Raw genomic sequence first — 16,106 nt, forward strand, 5'->3', positions numbered from 1 at the left:
GGCTGCACTTCAGTAGGTACACATCAATCAGGCTGATCAGTGTTTGTGAAGTGCTTGTATATCCTAAGATGAAAAGACCACATATAAAAGCCATCATTCATTAAGATTGCTACTCACAAATTCAGAAGGCAGAATTCCTGTTTTTATTGATGACCACATGAATAATTCTTGGTTAAGATGTTCCTTTCTGAACAAGAATTTCAAAATATTCCTGAGGAACTAACATATTTCTATCATTTTTCTGCCTTTATGGAGAGTCATGAATGCAAATAATGTCTATCTTGCATAAATGTTTTGCTCAACACCCACAGCAGGATTTTCTCTCTTTCTCTGAGAGCAACTGGTTTAAAGGTACCTTGAAACAAAGTTCAGTCATCTTAAAATCAGCACACGTTAAGTAAGTTCAACTGAGTCTTACCACACTATGGACTTTATCATGTGAGGCTAAAAAGAAGAATTTTAACAGGATAAAAGTGTCTTTGGCAGATGGTTCTCAGGCAACGTCATGTCCGTCCTGCTGATGCCTTGCATTCCAGTCATCACTGTAGTGCATCTTTTCACTGATGGGCTAAACCCATCTCACAGTTTTTCCATCACTGAATTTGTGCAATAGCTCCCTTCTGCTGCAGTTCCATTTCTCAGGCAATAACCTGGACTGAATGGGTATTATTTTGTTCCTCTTCCCCTCCCCCTTGCAGCAGTCACAGCTTCTTGAAGCCACTTGCTGTGTGCACATCCACACAGCAGCCAGCTTCGGAAGGCATTTGGTGGCCACGATCACCTGCACGGGGGCTGCTGTGTGAATGTGCACCTGCACTTCAGAGGGAGGAGCAATTGTGACTGCCAACCACCACCTGCTCAGTGTACTTTCACACAACAGCCAGCTTTGACAGGCAATTGGCAATCGCAATCACTCATTTCTGCCTTTCTTCCAAAAACATTTGGCAGTATAGAAAACAGATCATGCAACCATGGATTGCCAAAGTGTTATCATGGGGAAAAGTGTAATAAGAAATTATGCCAAACCAGTATGCTTCTGTTCTTAAACTTATGGCAGTACAGCAGGCTGGTCTGATAAAATCCTATGATAGCAATCTTATCTCATTTGAAATGGTCATATTCTTTCACCATAATTGTCAGAAATGTTTATGCAACAAGCATAAGATTAGACATATAGACCACAGAATCATAGAATCTTTGAGTTGGAAGGGACCACAAGAGCCATTTGCCATGCAGAAAGAAACTACTAAAGCACTCCTGTAAGATCGCTATCCAACTTCTGTTTAATGGAACAGAGTCCACCACCCTCCAAGGCAATCTATTCCACTGTCAAACAGCTCTTAGAGGGAAAAAAAATCTTCCTAATGTTTAGGTGGAATCTCTTTTTCTGTAATTTGACTCTTTTGGTTTTGTTCTAGTCTCTGGAGCAGCAAAAAAGAGGCTGGCTTCATCTTCTGTGAAAGAGATCTAGGAGTCCAAGTAGACCATAAGTTGAACATGAGTCAACAGTGTGATGCGGCAGCTAAAAAGGCCAATGCAATTCTAGGCTGCATCAATAAAAATATAGTGTCTAGATCAAGAGAAGTAATAGTGCCACTGTTTTCTGCTCTGGTCAGGCCCCACCTGGAATATTGTGTCCAGTTCTGGGCACCACAATTCAAAAAGGACATTGAGAAACTGGAGCGTGTCCAAAGGAGGGTGACTAAAATGGTGAAAGGTCTGGAAACCTTGCCCTATGAGGAACGACTCAGGGAGCTGGGGATGTTTAGCCTGGAGAAGAGAAGGTTAAGAGGTGATATGATAGCCCTGTTTAAATATTTGAAAGGATGTCACATTGAGGAGGGAGCAAGCTTGTTTTCTGCTGCTCCAGAGAACAGGACCTGGAACAATGGATACAAGCTGCAGGAAAAGAGATGCCACCTCAACATTAGGAAGAACTTCCTGACAGTAAGGGCTGTTCGACAGTGGAGTGGAGTGGAGTCTCCTTCCTTGGAGGTCTTTAAACAGAGGCTAGATGGCCATCTGTTGGGGATGCTTTGATTTGGATTTCCTGCATGGCAGGGGGTTGGACTGGATGGCCCTTGTGGTCTCTTCCAACTCTATGATTCTATGTAACATCATTTCAGATATTTAAAGATAGCTATCATGTCACTTCTCAGGCTGCATCTATACTACAGACACAATACAGTTTGTCATAACTGTAAATGCTCAGTGCTATGGAATCCTGAAATTTGTGATTTGTTGTGGCACCACAGATTTCTTACAGAGAAGGCTAATAATTCACAAATCTTAGAATTACATAGAATTGAGCCATGATAGTTGAAGAGGTGTCAAACTGCATTTGGTTCTGCAGTGCAGATGCAGCCTCAGTCTTTTCTTCTCCCAGATAAATACTTCCAGCTCTATCAGTCATTCATTGTAAGGTTCATAACTGGAGACAGTATTCAAGGTGAAGTCTGACCATAGCACTAATATTTTCTTCAGTCAGCACACTATAATTCTGTTGATGTAGTCAGAATTGCATTGGCTTTTTTGCCTGCTGCTTTCAACTGTTGATTCACGCTTAGTTGGTGGTCTATTAAGACCCCTAGTTCCTTTTACCATGCTTTTAAACCAAGTGTCACCCATCCTATATTTGTGCATTTCCCTTTAGATGTACTAGATGTAGTACCTTACATTTTTCTGTGTTGAAACTCATTTTGTTAGTTTGGCCCAACTTTCTAATCTATTAAGGTCATTTTGAATTTTGATCCTCTCCTCTGGGGGAGATTAAGAAATCTTTGACTAGGGGTCATATAGAGAAGGCACTGCAAAAGAATGTCATCTACTTCCTCAGATTCACAAATGCAAAGTCTTTGGAGATTAGCGTATTGGCTTTAAAGTGCCTTTTCCCCGATGAGATAAAGGTGCATTTAATTTTCAAAACAGGTGTGTGGAGATAAGGCAGATTTGAGCAGGCAGAGGGAAGCCCTGGCAACATCCAATCAGGATGGGTCCAGCACCAGCCAATGAAATTGGAGTTAGAAGGAGGTATCAATAGAGCAGGAGATTGAATAGAAGGTTAATGTTGTTGGTGTTGTTAGTTAGTTAGTTAGGCCTGGTACAGACGGGCACGTTGCGGTGATATTAGGGGTCAATATGGCTGGGCGTCCAGATGTGCCCAGTCTTAGTGGTGTCACAGGTGTGCGTGCCCATTCACAGGGTGGGCGCCACAGCTGCACAGCTGTGGTGCTGTGTATAGACACCTTTTGGCAGAGGCATCATAGCCCTTATGATAGTGCAAAAAAAGGAGCCACCTAGAGCTGTTTCGCCGCCCGTAGAGCTGTACCAGGCCTTAGTTAGTTAGGGACTTGGTTACAGACAAAATTCAAAGTGAGAGTTACTGTATTAGTACAACCTGAGTGATTTAAGAGCCTGAGAGGCAGAGAAAGGCAGTTAAAAGTTTTAAAAAGCACCCAAGAGAGGACTGGCAGCATGGCTGAGGATGACTGCTCTGGGTCATTGGGGAAGTTATGTTGAGACTCTTGGCTAATAGAATCTACTGTAGGCACACTTAGGTGCTTCGCTTTGTAGTAATACTTCATTCATTGATCTATTTTTCATATGTCATAATCATTTTAAAAGGCAAGACATAGGCTAAAGTTAACTTTAAAACGATTTAAAGTAAATTGATTATTTTTGTAATATACATGTAACCAAAATACCTAACTGACAATGACAGTCCTTAACATGTACCAGTATTATTTCAAAACAAAGGCGAGAAAAAGGCAGACTAAACTTTCATATATTTAACAGAGGAAATCCAAGTTCTGATAATTAAAGATAAATAAAGTCTAAAGCAAAAATTTATAGTCCATCTGGGATAAGACAATGTGCATTTCTATCATCTAGACTTCATTTATTTCTCTTGAAGACTTTAATTTGTTTTAAGCTAAGGGATCAAACATTCTTCACACAACTTTCTCAAATATGTGAGTAGTATCCACCAGGCTAGGACCACCAGCAAATTTTTATGATTTCTTTACACTACAAATATTTGGCAGAACTCAAGTCACTCAACAAAATAAACCCATGGATTCATATGCCGTTTTAGCATCTCTCCCAAGTATTTTTGGGCGTCTTCCCAAAATAACTGATGGTCATCATATTCCAATATCAAAGGAAAATATATTCACATTTTAAGTTTCACTGCCATCTGTTATTTAAATAAAGAGTATACTTTTTTACCGGGTGAATATATGAAAGAAATTTTAGACTGTGTTAGACCTTTGGTCCATCTTGCCCAATATTGTCAACTTCAACAACTTGCCATGTACTCCAAGTGGAAGTATTTGTAAGGGTCAAACTAGATTATATTTTAAATTGTTTTAAATTGCTTAAACTGAATTTATTTGTTATACTGCCCTGAGATCCTGTGATACAGGAGAGGTTAAAAATATTTCCATCAATAAAAGAGATAAAAATAAGCGATACATTTAGCATATTTTAAGAGATACTTTCTTAAGTGGTGAAAAATGTGTTTGTCATAGCAGATAATTTTCTTCACTTTGTAAGGGTGATTCAAAAGAAGAAACAGGAAAGTAAACACAGGTTTTTAAACGTTTGATTGTTGAGAAATTTATATCTAATGAAATCCTATTATGAGAGGGGCAGCAGGTCCATTTTAGGGAATGTGCATTCACATTCGCTTCTAGGTTGACTCTCAGTTTCTTGTAACCAGACCTCAGGATACATATAGTACTGTCAACTATGTTTTGTGAATGGAGACTTTTAATAACACAAGTATTGGTGTCTGTTTGTCTAAAAAGTAACAACAACAACAACAACAAATACGACACCCTTTTCACCAAAGGGCAGAACATTAAATATAATCTAAAACGGACAATAAAACACAACACTATAAAATGCTAAAATGCTAGAATACTAAAATAATATATTAATATATTAAAACAAACTCCATAGAAGTCACTACCCATCTCAGAAACCTTAGGCACACTCAGCAACTCAGCAATCAGGCGAATTGAAGAGGAATTATTTACAAACAATTCCAAATTCTTATTGGTTATAGTTACTCCTAAATATTTTACTTTCTTCTGTATCTTAAAATTTAATTTTTCTCTAACTCTAATTCTTCTCTCTTGTGGATATTTTTAACATTTATAGCAGTTTTTTCTTTATTCGCCTTAAACCCTGCCCATTTCCCATAGTCATCTAATATCTGCAGTAGTCTTTCTATACTATTAACAGGATTTTCTAAGAATATCAAAATATCATCAGCAAATGCACACAATTTATATTTAAATTCTTGTATGAAAGAGCTTTTAATTAATTCCTCTTTCCTTATTTTCCTCCTCAAAACTTCCAAAAGAGCCACAAATAAAAAGGTGAGAGATGGCAATCCTGACTCATGCCTTTTTATATTCTATATATTTTTCAACATTTATTATAATTTGGGCAGTTTGTTCTTTATATATCATACCTATCCAATTTATGATGTTTGTTCCTAATTCCATTTTGTTAAGTACTTGCAACATTCCCTCATAACTATCAAAATCTTTTTCTGTGTCCAGGAAGATAGTAGTCAATTTTTTCTCATTATGTTTTTCAAAATATTCTAAAACATTTAAAACAGTTCATACATTATTTTTCACTTGCTAACCTGGCAGGAAACCTATCTGGTCTTCCCATGTTACATCCTTCAAGATTTTTAAAAAATCTTTCTGCCAATATTGAAGCAAAGATCTTATCTGCATTTCATACAGAGATGTTCCTATAACTCTGTGGTTCAAAGTATCTTTTTCTTCTTTAGGAGCTCACTTCAGTAACACATATACTAAAATTGCAGCAATACAAAGAAGATTAGCATGGTCCCTGTGCAAAGAGCAGTTTTGAAACTGCTCTTGGACCCAGCAAGGATCCATAACAGTGCCATTGTTCTGAAGAGAAATATCCTCTCTGAAGCTAAGTAAGGGGCAAAAAACCCCAGACCCTGACTTCCCGGTGGACTGGGGGCATCACACTCCCAGTCCACTGAGAAGCTGCAAGGCCAAGTGCACATGTGGTGGATGAACAGCATTTTGGCAGCGCAGCATTTACACACACTGAACCAAAGAAATACTGGGGGGAAATGCCACCATGCTTTCCTGACACAAAAAAGAGTGGCTTTCTGTTGTTCCTTTTTGTGCTGGAAAAAGTTGGGGGTGTGGCATGCTGTTCCCACAGCCCCAACCTGGTGAGCAAAGGGGCAGTGACAAGCCACTCCTTACCCACCGTCTATTTCACCCCTATTTGTGGGTAAGGCCAAAGTTGTAGTTGGTTGTGGTATTTCAGTTTAGGCATTGTATTATCAATTTCAGTCCATCTGGGATATGCTAGTGTAAAGGGCCTCGATATCTATGGCTGTTAGTAGATGCTATCCAGTCATCCAGTCATCTCCATAGGTGACCCTATGAATGGTCTTGTAAACTCAGAGTTGTGGCTTCCTTGATTAAGTCAATCCACCTATAATATTATCTCTTTCCCTCTTTTTCTATTGCCTTCAACTCTCCCCACCATAACTGTATTTTCTATTGAGTGCAGTAATGTTTTCTCAGTTTAGTCATTTCAGCTTCTATTGAGAATTCCAGCTTGATTTGCCCTCTGTCCCATTTATTTTTCTTTTTGGTGATGTTTGTTATCTGTATAACTTTCCACTGACATTTCAATGTAAATGAGGATATTTTTTCCTGTCAGATTTCTTCGTTGTCCAGTTTTCACAACCTTACATAGAAATCAGAATTGCTATATCACAGATGGTCCTGACTTTGGTGTTAAACAATTTAACTTTGCATCTGAGGATTTCATTTTCTTTCTTCATAACTGCCTTTCCATTCGTAGAGCTTTATCACATCATAAAAGTAAAATGAGAGGCATCAGGATAGAAGTAGCTTTCAGTTTACAAATCTGCATGCCCTTGAAGCATATCTGTTCTGTTTCCAATGGAGACTATCGTAAATATGTGTCTTTTGTCCTGCTGAAAAAAATGTGTTTGGCATGCTTTTATAATTGTTTCCCTCTGGAAGGAGAACTGAAGTACTACAACATCATGCAGGGAGGCAAGAAGAAAGATGCTTCTACCTTGCTGCCTCTCATCTTTTTTTAAATTGAACTGCAATAAGGCTCTTAGGCCCAATACAGACAGGCAAAAAGTGCCATCCTGGGGCCAATTTAAGGGCTCCATAGGGCTGAGCTTCCATATGAACCCAGCCTTAATAGTGGTGCGCATGACGATGATGTGTGGGTGTCCACATGCCCAAACGGTGCTTGCCAAAAGTGGTAGCATCAGGGCGTGTGAGTGCCATTATGGCGCTCCTAAAAACAAGCTGCTCTAAGTGGCTTCTTTTTAGGGAGCGCATCAGTGCAGTGCAGTGCGGTTGGCGTGGCACTGATGAGGGGTGGCATGATGCCAGCTTGGAGGCAGTGTTGGGGCATGCATCATCTAAACACCATTTCCCCATGCCTCCCACAAGCCAGCATATTGTGCTGGTCTGTTTCACACCCAGTTTTGTTAGTTTATCCATTTCCATCAAATCAAATAATTTTAGCAATCATTCCTCCTGTGAGGGCACAACCATGTCCTTGCATTTCTGAGCATATTGTAATCTAGATGTTGTTACCATACACTGTACAATTGTCCCATTTTTCTTCTCCAACTGTTCTTCCCTCAGACCAAGTAGCAAAAGTTCTGGTTTTTATTACAGTTTAATTTTCAAGATGTCTTCCATCATTGAATGTGTCTGAATCCCATCCTTTTTTCTTTATCACAAGTCCACCATATATTATGAAAAGTCCCTTCTTTTTGCTTGCAATTCCAACATCAGCACCTTTGTATATTTGTGAAATTCTCTCAGGTGACAAATACCAGTGGTGCATTATTTTATTTAAAAAAAAAAGGTTATAACTTAAAGTGAACTTTCACCCCTTCTTCAACATCCTTTCCTAGTGTTCCACTTGTATATTATAACCCATATCCTAGGCCCATTTTATCATGCATTCTTTAACCAGTTCACCTTCCATTTCTATTTTCAACAGCAACTTATAAATCTTAGCAAAATAAATGATCACCATTTCCACACTTCAAATTCTGATTTGACATTTGCAGGTCATATTTTCTTATTCATTTTAAATCTCTCAAATATACCGTAATTGCTAGGGTTAGCGGCACAAGGCCCCCACAAAACAAAAACACCATATTTTTACCTGAGAGGACACCTCTCTAGGAATCTCTAGGTCCTCTCGTGCAACTCTGTGGTCAATGTCTGACAGACACTGACCACAGAACTACACTGGAAGAGCTATACATGCATAGTAGAGAATTCTCTCTAGGAATCTAGGTCTTTCAGTGCAACCTTTACTTAAAGTTGACCATAGAGTTGCATTGGAGGACCTAGAGATTCCTAGACAGAACATAGTAATCAAATCCGTGAATTAAATCCACAAATATCAAAGCCGCAAATATGGAGGGATGAGTGTAATTGTCTATAAAAATACTATTGCATGCTGAATGCTATTAACTCTTGTCACCTATCTTTATTCCATATTGACCCCCTTCCACTTTTAGAAGATCTATGTATGTACCCCATTTCCTTTTAATACTCTTTAAGGCTTCATGGCATTAGACCCATAAAGGCATTTAACATAGCCTTTTTTGTATTTATTCCATATCCTAAGCAATTACCTTCTCACAAAATGGTTATTAAAATCAGCATTCACCTTAACTTTATCATACCATAGAAACCATGCCATTCAAACCTTAAGTAAGAGGTCTCCAACTCTAGCAATGTCATGAGGGTGAAACACACAGGCAAAATAAAGTGGTTTTCAGCTGCTTTGGAGGTGGGGGATTTAGATAAGCTGAAAGCAATTGTGACACGAGATGAAGTTGTGTTCTGGGGCTATAAAATGGAGCAAAATTAGACCTGATCCAGCTGTCAATATGCCAAAAGGTCACTCTGAGGTTTTGTCGAAACACTGAGATTTCCTCCAACTTTGCTTCGTTTGGGGGCAATGTTGGGTTACAGTCAGAAAAACATGTATCCTCCCCTGAAGTAGTCATACATCATCAGAACTGCCAGCACTGGCTTGGGTTCACTACTGAGTTTTTCACCAGTGTAGACAATCCCTAAATCATCAGCAAAAGCCCTCAGTTTAAACCATTGATCATTAATGCTTATTCCTTGAATTCTTTCTTCTTTTCCTATACAGTAGTATTATTCATATCCTACAGAAACAACATAAAAAATAGGGGAGACAGAGGGCAACCCTGCCTGGTTCCCCTATGAACATGACATGGTTTAGTCATTTCTCCATTAATCAAAATTTAAGATTTTGAGGATCATATATTGCCTTTGTCCATAATATAAAATTCTTACCATATTTTCCAAGACTGCCATCATAAAGGACCAATGCACATTGTCAAAGACTTTTTCTGAATTAAAACAAACAGACAAAAGCAGATTGTTTCTCATTATGCCTTTCCAGATATTCTACAATATCTAGAACCCGTATTGTCTCATAATGATCTTTTAGGTAAAAGTCCACATTAATCAACATTTAACAACTCTTGTAACACCATGTTTATTCTTTCGGCTAAAATCAATGTAAGAATTTTGTAAATTCAATAAAGAAATAGGTCTGTAGTTCTTAGGATTTGTTAGATCTCAATCTTCTGTCAGAATCATAGATATCTTTGCATTATTCTAAATATCTGGAAGTTCCCCAGACTTTAAATTAGAATTTATTGCTTGTGGCAGTGATTAGAGTAGTTGATCTTCCAAATATTTGTAATAAGCTGCTGATAAACTGTCTAGTCCTGGAGCTTTTCTTAGCTATATTTTTCCATCTGTAATGTAATAGGAGCACTGAGCCTCGATTTTTGGATGTATGTAATTTTTGCCAACATTTGGTTATTCAAATATTTGTCTATCTTCTCTAGTAAAATTTGTTGTTCTTTAAATAGTGCAACAATTAAGATTTTTTTTAAAAAAATAAACACTAAACTACTCTATCTCTAGTTATCTTTTTACCATTATGAATCTTTAAAATATTTTTTTCTCTTTGTCTTTCCTGAGTTCATAAACCATCCACCTGGTTTGTTTGCACATTTGAAATGTTTTTGTTTAGCATATATTATTTTCTTTCAGTTTCCATAACTGTATTCATAGTGAGCTGTTTTTGTAACATCTGAGATCTCAGCTAATTTCTCCATTGACCACATGTCCCACACCTGGTGCCATCAAATCTCTATCAGATGATCTCTGGTCCTCCAATTTTGGGAGATTTTTTGCACTAATTAATGTGTTATGTTGCAAGTTTATTCTTCCCCAAAAAGCAGAGAGCAAAAAGAAAAAGAAAGAAAGAGAAAAAAGAAAGAGAAAAAAGAAAAAAGGACTGGCCAATATTTAATTTTTTGGTTTTAAAATGCCTGAAATTATGCTAGCTATGGTAAACCAAAGCTAGTTGAACTTCATGCATTTTATGCACATGTGTAAGCAGGATCTTTTACAGAGCAATGGATTCAAACTACAGGAAAAGTCATTTGACCTGAACGTTATGAAGAACTTCCTGATGGTAAGAGCTTTTCAACAGTGGAACGTGTTGCTACAGGGAGTAGTGGACTTTCAATCTTCGGAGGTTTATGAAGAGGCTGGATGGCTATTTTCCATGAGTGCTTTAATAATCTATTCCTTCATGGCAGAGGGTAGGACTAGATGACCTTTGAGTTCACTTCCAACTCAAAGATGCCTATAATAATATAGTCAAAGAAGGAATCCTTGAAATTGTGGTACTAGTGGAAACCAATAACAGTTACGTCTGTTAGAAAACAGATAAATTTGACATGCCCTACAAGATGTTCCTGTGCCTTCTCAGGTTTGTAATTTTTTTAAAAAAGCAACCCAATATTTGAATATTCTGGTGTGGAAAAGCTTTGCGATCCTGGGTCCCATGCCTAGATCAGATCATGAAAAGCCCTTTTGGCAAATGACAGAAAGAAATGCCAGTTCTGGTTGTCAAAGGCAATATTATGCACACACAAAATACAAACCTGACACTTGCCTCCATATTTCGTCTAAAGTGAATGTCACTATAAGTATGAGTATTCCTATTTAGGCTTAAAATCTGAAGAATTTTGAAAATCAAAATGTCTTTGATAAGATCAGTGACTGTTAAGCTTCTAAACCAGTACTATTACTATAGAAAAAGACCTGATGGTTAAACATCCTTTTCTCCTGAGAGTTGAAGCACAGCTATAGAAGATGAAACCTTGTCAGAACGGTCAGTGAGCTTGCTCCCCCCCCCCCCCCCCTTTATACTTAACTAACAGTTTCTAACACCACTTTCTACTGTACTGACACTCCAGGCCTCTTGCAACAAATAATAAAGTATCAGTATCTGCCCTCCCCCTAAGCCTATCCAGTCTATAGCTAGACTAAATATTTTCAGCCCACAACTCTTATTTCTCCTAACCCATTATCCCCAACCTTTCCAATATCTATTTGCTTCTGATAGAACCCAAGGATTCTAACAAACCCGGAGAAGAGCTTATGCATACCATCATATTTTGGCAGTAGCTGGTATACGAGAGAGGTCCCCCCGCTCCCTCATTTCTTTACAATGGCACTACCAATTAATATAGATTGGTTACTACAAATAAAACTCTGCCAATGGATACAGTGCATGCTATGCCCAACGTTAACTGTGTCTATTAACATCTAAACTCCAGAATGACTCCAGTCTTATCCACTTAATAAGGAGGCATTCCAGCTCAGAACGAGTGGAGTTATTATGGCTAAGTAGGAGTGTTTATGTGCTGCAGTGCACAGGAGGGAATGAAGCCAGTTACTGTGTAGGTCAAGATGTTATTCAGTTAAGCTTATTACCCAAGGCCACACAGGGAGCAAGTAGCTAGCATAGAAACTCATATATTCCTGGCTCATGGTTATAATAACCATACTGCCATTCCTAAAAATACACTGGACTGGGACTTTTTCATCTGAATTAGATCTACTTTTGAAAGGAAATGTGATTTCAGCCTCCTAACCCCCCCCTCCCCACCTTGAATCATAATTACAGGCTTCTGTTTGTCAATTAATTTTCTCTATTTTTTGTGTGTATTCTATAAAAATATGTACCTTTAAAAAACGTCATGCCAGATTAAATATAAATGCCTTCCTATTCCCTCCTTTTTTCCTGGAAATGTTTTAACCCCCTGAAAATAGATATTTAGTATGGAAATGCTGACAGCTTGTTAAGCAGAGCATCACATTTGCAACACTATAATTATGCCTCCTTCCAGCCAGTCCAAAGAAAACATGAATTTCTTGTCCAAACAAATCTCTGAATAGTTTTAGTCGCAGATTTAAATAATTTAACTCACTAAAAGGACAACCTCTTCTCTCATTTTAAACCAGCTCTGCAAATGTGCAACAAGATAATATCTTTTTAAAAAATAATTAAAGCTACATCTTTGCTGTATTTATTAACTTGTCTGACATCAATACCAGGAAAGATACTAGATCAGATCATTATACAGAGAATCTGTGAGCATCTAGAAGGCAATGCCATAAATCACAAAAAGTCAACATGGGTTTCTGAGAAACAAGTCACGCCAGACAAATCTGATCTCTTTTTTTGATAAAATTACCAGCTTGGTAGATGAAGGGAATGGTGTAGTATATCTTGATTTCAGTAAGGCTTTTGACAAGGTTTCCCATGACATTCTTGCAAACAAGCTTGTAAAAGGTGGGCTAGACAAAGTAACTGTTACATGGATTTGTAATTGGTTGACTGGCCAAACCCAAAGGGTGCTCAACAATGGCTCTTTTTCATCCTGGAGAGATTTGACCAGTGGGGTCCCACAGGGCTCTGTCCTGGGCCCAGTGTTATTCAACATCTTTATCAATGACTTGGATGAGAGATTTGGAGACATACTTATCAAATTTGCAGATGACACCAAATTAGGAGGAGTAGCTAATACTCCAGTGGACACATCAAAATTCAAAATGACCTGAATAGACTAGAAAGCTGGGCGAGAACTAACACTTAGGGTGGAAAAATGAAATGCATAGATATAGGATGGGGGACACCGGGCTGAATGAAACTATGTGTGAAATGGATCTGGGAGTCCAAGTAGACCACAAGTCGAACATGAGTCAACAGTGTGATGTAGCAGCTAAAAAGGCCAATGCAATCTTAGACTGCATCAATAAAAGTATAGTGTCTAGATCAAGAGAAGTAATCGTGCCACTCTATTCTGCTTTGGTCAGGCCCCACCCGGAATATTTTGTCCAGTTCTGGGAACCACAATTCAAAAAGGACATTGAGAAACTGGAGCGTGTCCAGAGGAGGGCGACTAAAATGGTGAAGAGTCTGGAAACCATGTCCTATGAGGAACAACTTAGGGAGATGGTGATGTTTAGCTTGGAAAAGAGAAGGTTAAAAGGTGATATGATAGCCCTGTTTAAATATTTGAAGGGATGTCGTATTGAAGAGGGAACAAGTTTGTTTTCTGCTGCTCCAGAGAACAGGACCAGGAACAATGGATGCAAGCTACAGGAAAAGAGATTCCACCTGAACATTAGGAAGAACTTCCTGACAGTAAGGGCTGTTTGACAGTGGAAAACACTCCTTCCTCGGAGAGTGGTGGAGTCTCCTTCCTTGGAGGTCTTTAAAGAGAGGCTAGATGGCCATCTATTGGGGATGCTTTGATTGAGAGTTCCTGCATGGCAGAATGGGGTTGGACTGGATGGCCCTTGAGGTCTCTTCCAACTCTATGATTCTATGAACTACATACAAATATTCCTCACTTGATTTTTTTTTTAAAGTAAGGGCATTTTATAAACCAAAGCATCAAATTCTTGCAGCAAAGGTGCCAAAGATCAAGATTTATTTTTGTCTTATGAATCAGTGGTTGTTGAGTCATTTCAATCATAAGTTAAAGAAAAAGCAAAAAAAGAATCTGGGGGAGGGGACGGGGAAATGGGGCAAGCAAAATCTGCCTTTAGAAAGGCAAAGTGAACACAAGGCTTGGCTGTTAAACTGCAAAAAATGTTTCTGGATATGCCTCTGTTGCAGGAGCCCTTTCTGAATGTTTGACTAGAAAGGCATTAATAGCATGATGTGAAGTAAAAGTGAACAATTGGACAGTTGCAGATCTGTTTATAAACCTTAGGCAAGTTACTGAGTCAGACCATGTGTTCTGCCTCACCGGCAAGGGGCAGAAACTGCTTGGTCTCATACAACAAGATCTCCATATTCTTGTCTTTTAAGTAATCAAAATAATTAGACAATTAAAAATAATTTCTTATTCTTTATTTTTACTTGTCATATTGTATATTTCATGAATATTTTCTTTTAAATTACATTGTTGGATAACTGTACTAAAGAGCAAGCTATGATTGCCTCCACAGCCTCCCATTCTTCATGCAAAGCCACTGCTTTTGTGTATTGCTGTCACGGATTTAAGTATGTTTACTGCTGCATTTATATTAAGATCAATGCACCTTTTTGTTGTTTTTTAATGCTGCTGCTTTGATAGTGTTTGCATTTAATTGGTTGAAACATTTCAGTATTGATGTATGTTTTGTTTCTGATGTCTTAGTGATTTGGATTAATTTATTATTATAAATGAGTGGTGGTGTGGAATGGGATCAGGTCCAGCAATAATAAGGTCCAACTTATTAAAGTTTTGTTAGTTAAATGAGGATCTTTTTGATAATTGTTTTTATTTATCACTGGGAAAAATGGCCCACCATGGGATGACATTGAGTGATGGAACTGCTTTTGATAATAAAATTTGAGATGTGGAAACTTTTCTTTCTCAGCCCCCCCCCCCCCCCCGGCCAAACCCTAGAAACTATTCCAGAGGACCAAGAAAATATTTTCAGTCCATTTTGAGTAGTGTCAAGTTCTGCATGGAAGACTGGAATAATGTTCTGCCAGCACAACATTGAAAGCATGTCAGCTGGAGAACTAAATCCAATTCTCAGTCTTGAGTGGAATAGATCAAATTGAATCATTACCTGAATGATGTCACCACTTAATGTGAAACCCCTAAGTTCAGTATATCTACTATATTTGATTGAAGCTCCTTTATCCAACATGCTTGGGACCAGAGGTATTTTGGATTTTGGATTATTATTATTATTATTATTATTATTATTATTATGGACTTTGGAATACCTGTATTTGCATATATGTACATAATGAGAAATCTTAGAGATGGGACCCAAGTCTAAACACAAAATTCATCTGTGTTTCATATACACCTTATACACAAAGCCTGATGGTAATGTTATACAGTATTTTCAATAATTTTGTGAGTAGAACAAGTACATTGAACCATTGAAAAGCAAATGTGACGCTATCTCACCCTCTCATGAAAAAAGTGTTATTGAATATTTTTTGAATATTTCATATTTCAGAATTCTGGATAAGGGAGACTCAACCTGTAGCAGCTACATTTAGACCCAATGTTTAGGAGAAATTTAATTTGTTTGATGCATACTCCCAGTGTTTCCACTAAAATGTCCCTGCTTCCCTGAAGCTCTCTCCAGACCCTAAAAGCTCTCACTGGAGGGCTGGGAATCCCTCTGGAATATACTTGTGGGAAAACAGGAGACTGCAGGAGGGAGGCAGTTCACCAATCCTGGCAGAAAAAGTAGGATCTGGCATACATTTTCAAATGGATCTTGGCTAAATATTGCAAATGTTAATATTACGTAATAGAAATGTCTGCAAATTAATATTATGAATCTTACAATATTATGCTTGATGCAATTGTGACATTTTTGTTGTACTTGTAAAGTGACAGTGAACTTTATCGCATGGGGCTTAAACCGTTCCCCAGCGTGTCCTAACGGGGGCATGTGGGGGAGTGCACGGAACGCGATGGGCAGCGGATGGGGCCCAGAATGCGACTTTACCGCATGGGGGAACGCCGCTGCCGCGCGTTCCCATCGCATCCCAATTCGGTTCCAGAGGGCGCCATTTCTGAGAACTGTTTCAAAGCGTCCCCAGAAATGGCTCCCTCTGGAACCGAATTGGGACGCGATGGGAATGCGTGACAG

Source organism: Sceloporus undulatus, chromosome 1 (assembly GCF_019175285.1).
Source record: "Sceloporus undulatus isolate JIND9_A2432 ecotype Alabama chromosome 1, SceUnd_v1.1, whole genome shotgun sequence".
NCBI classification, from domain to species: Eukaryota; Metazoa; Chordata; class Lepidosauria; order Squamata; family Phrynosomatidae; genus Sceloporus; species Sceloporus undulatus.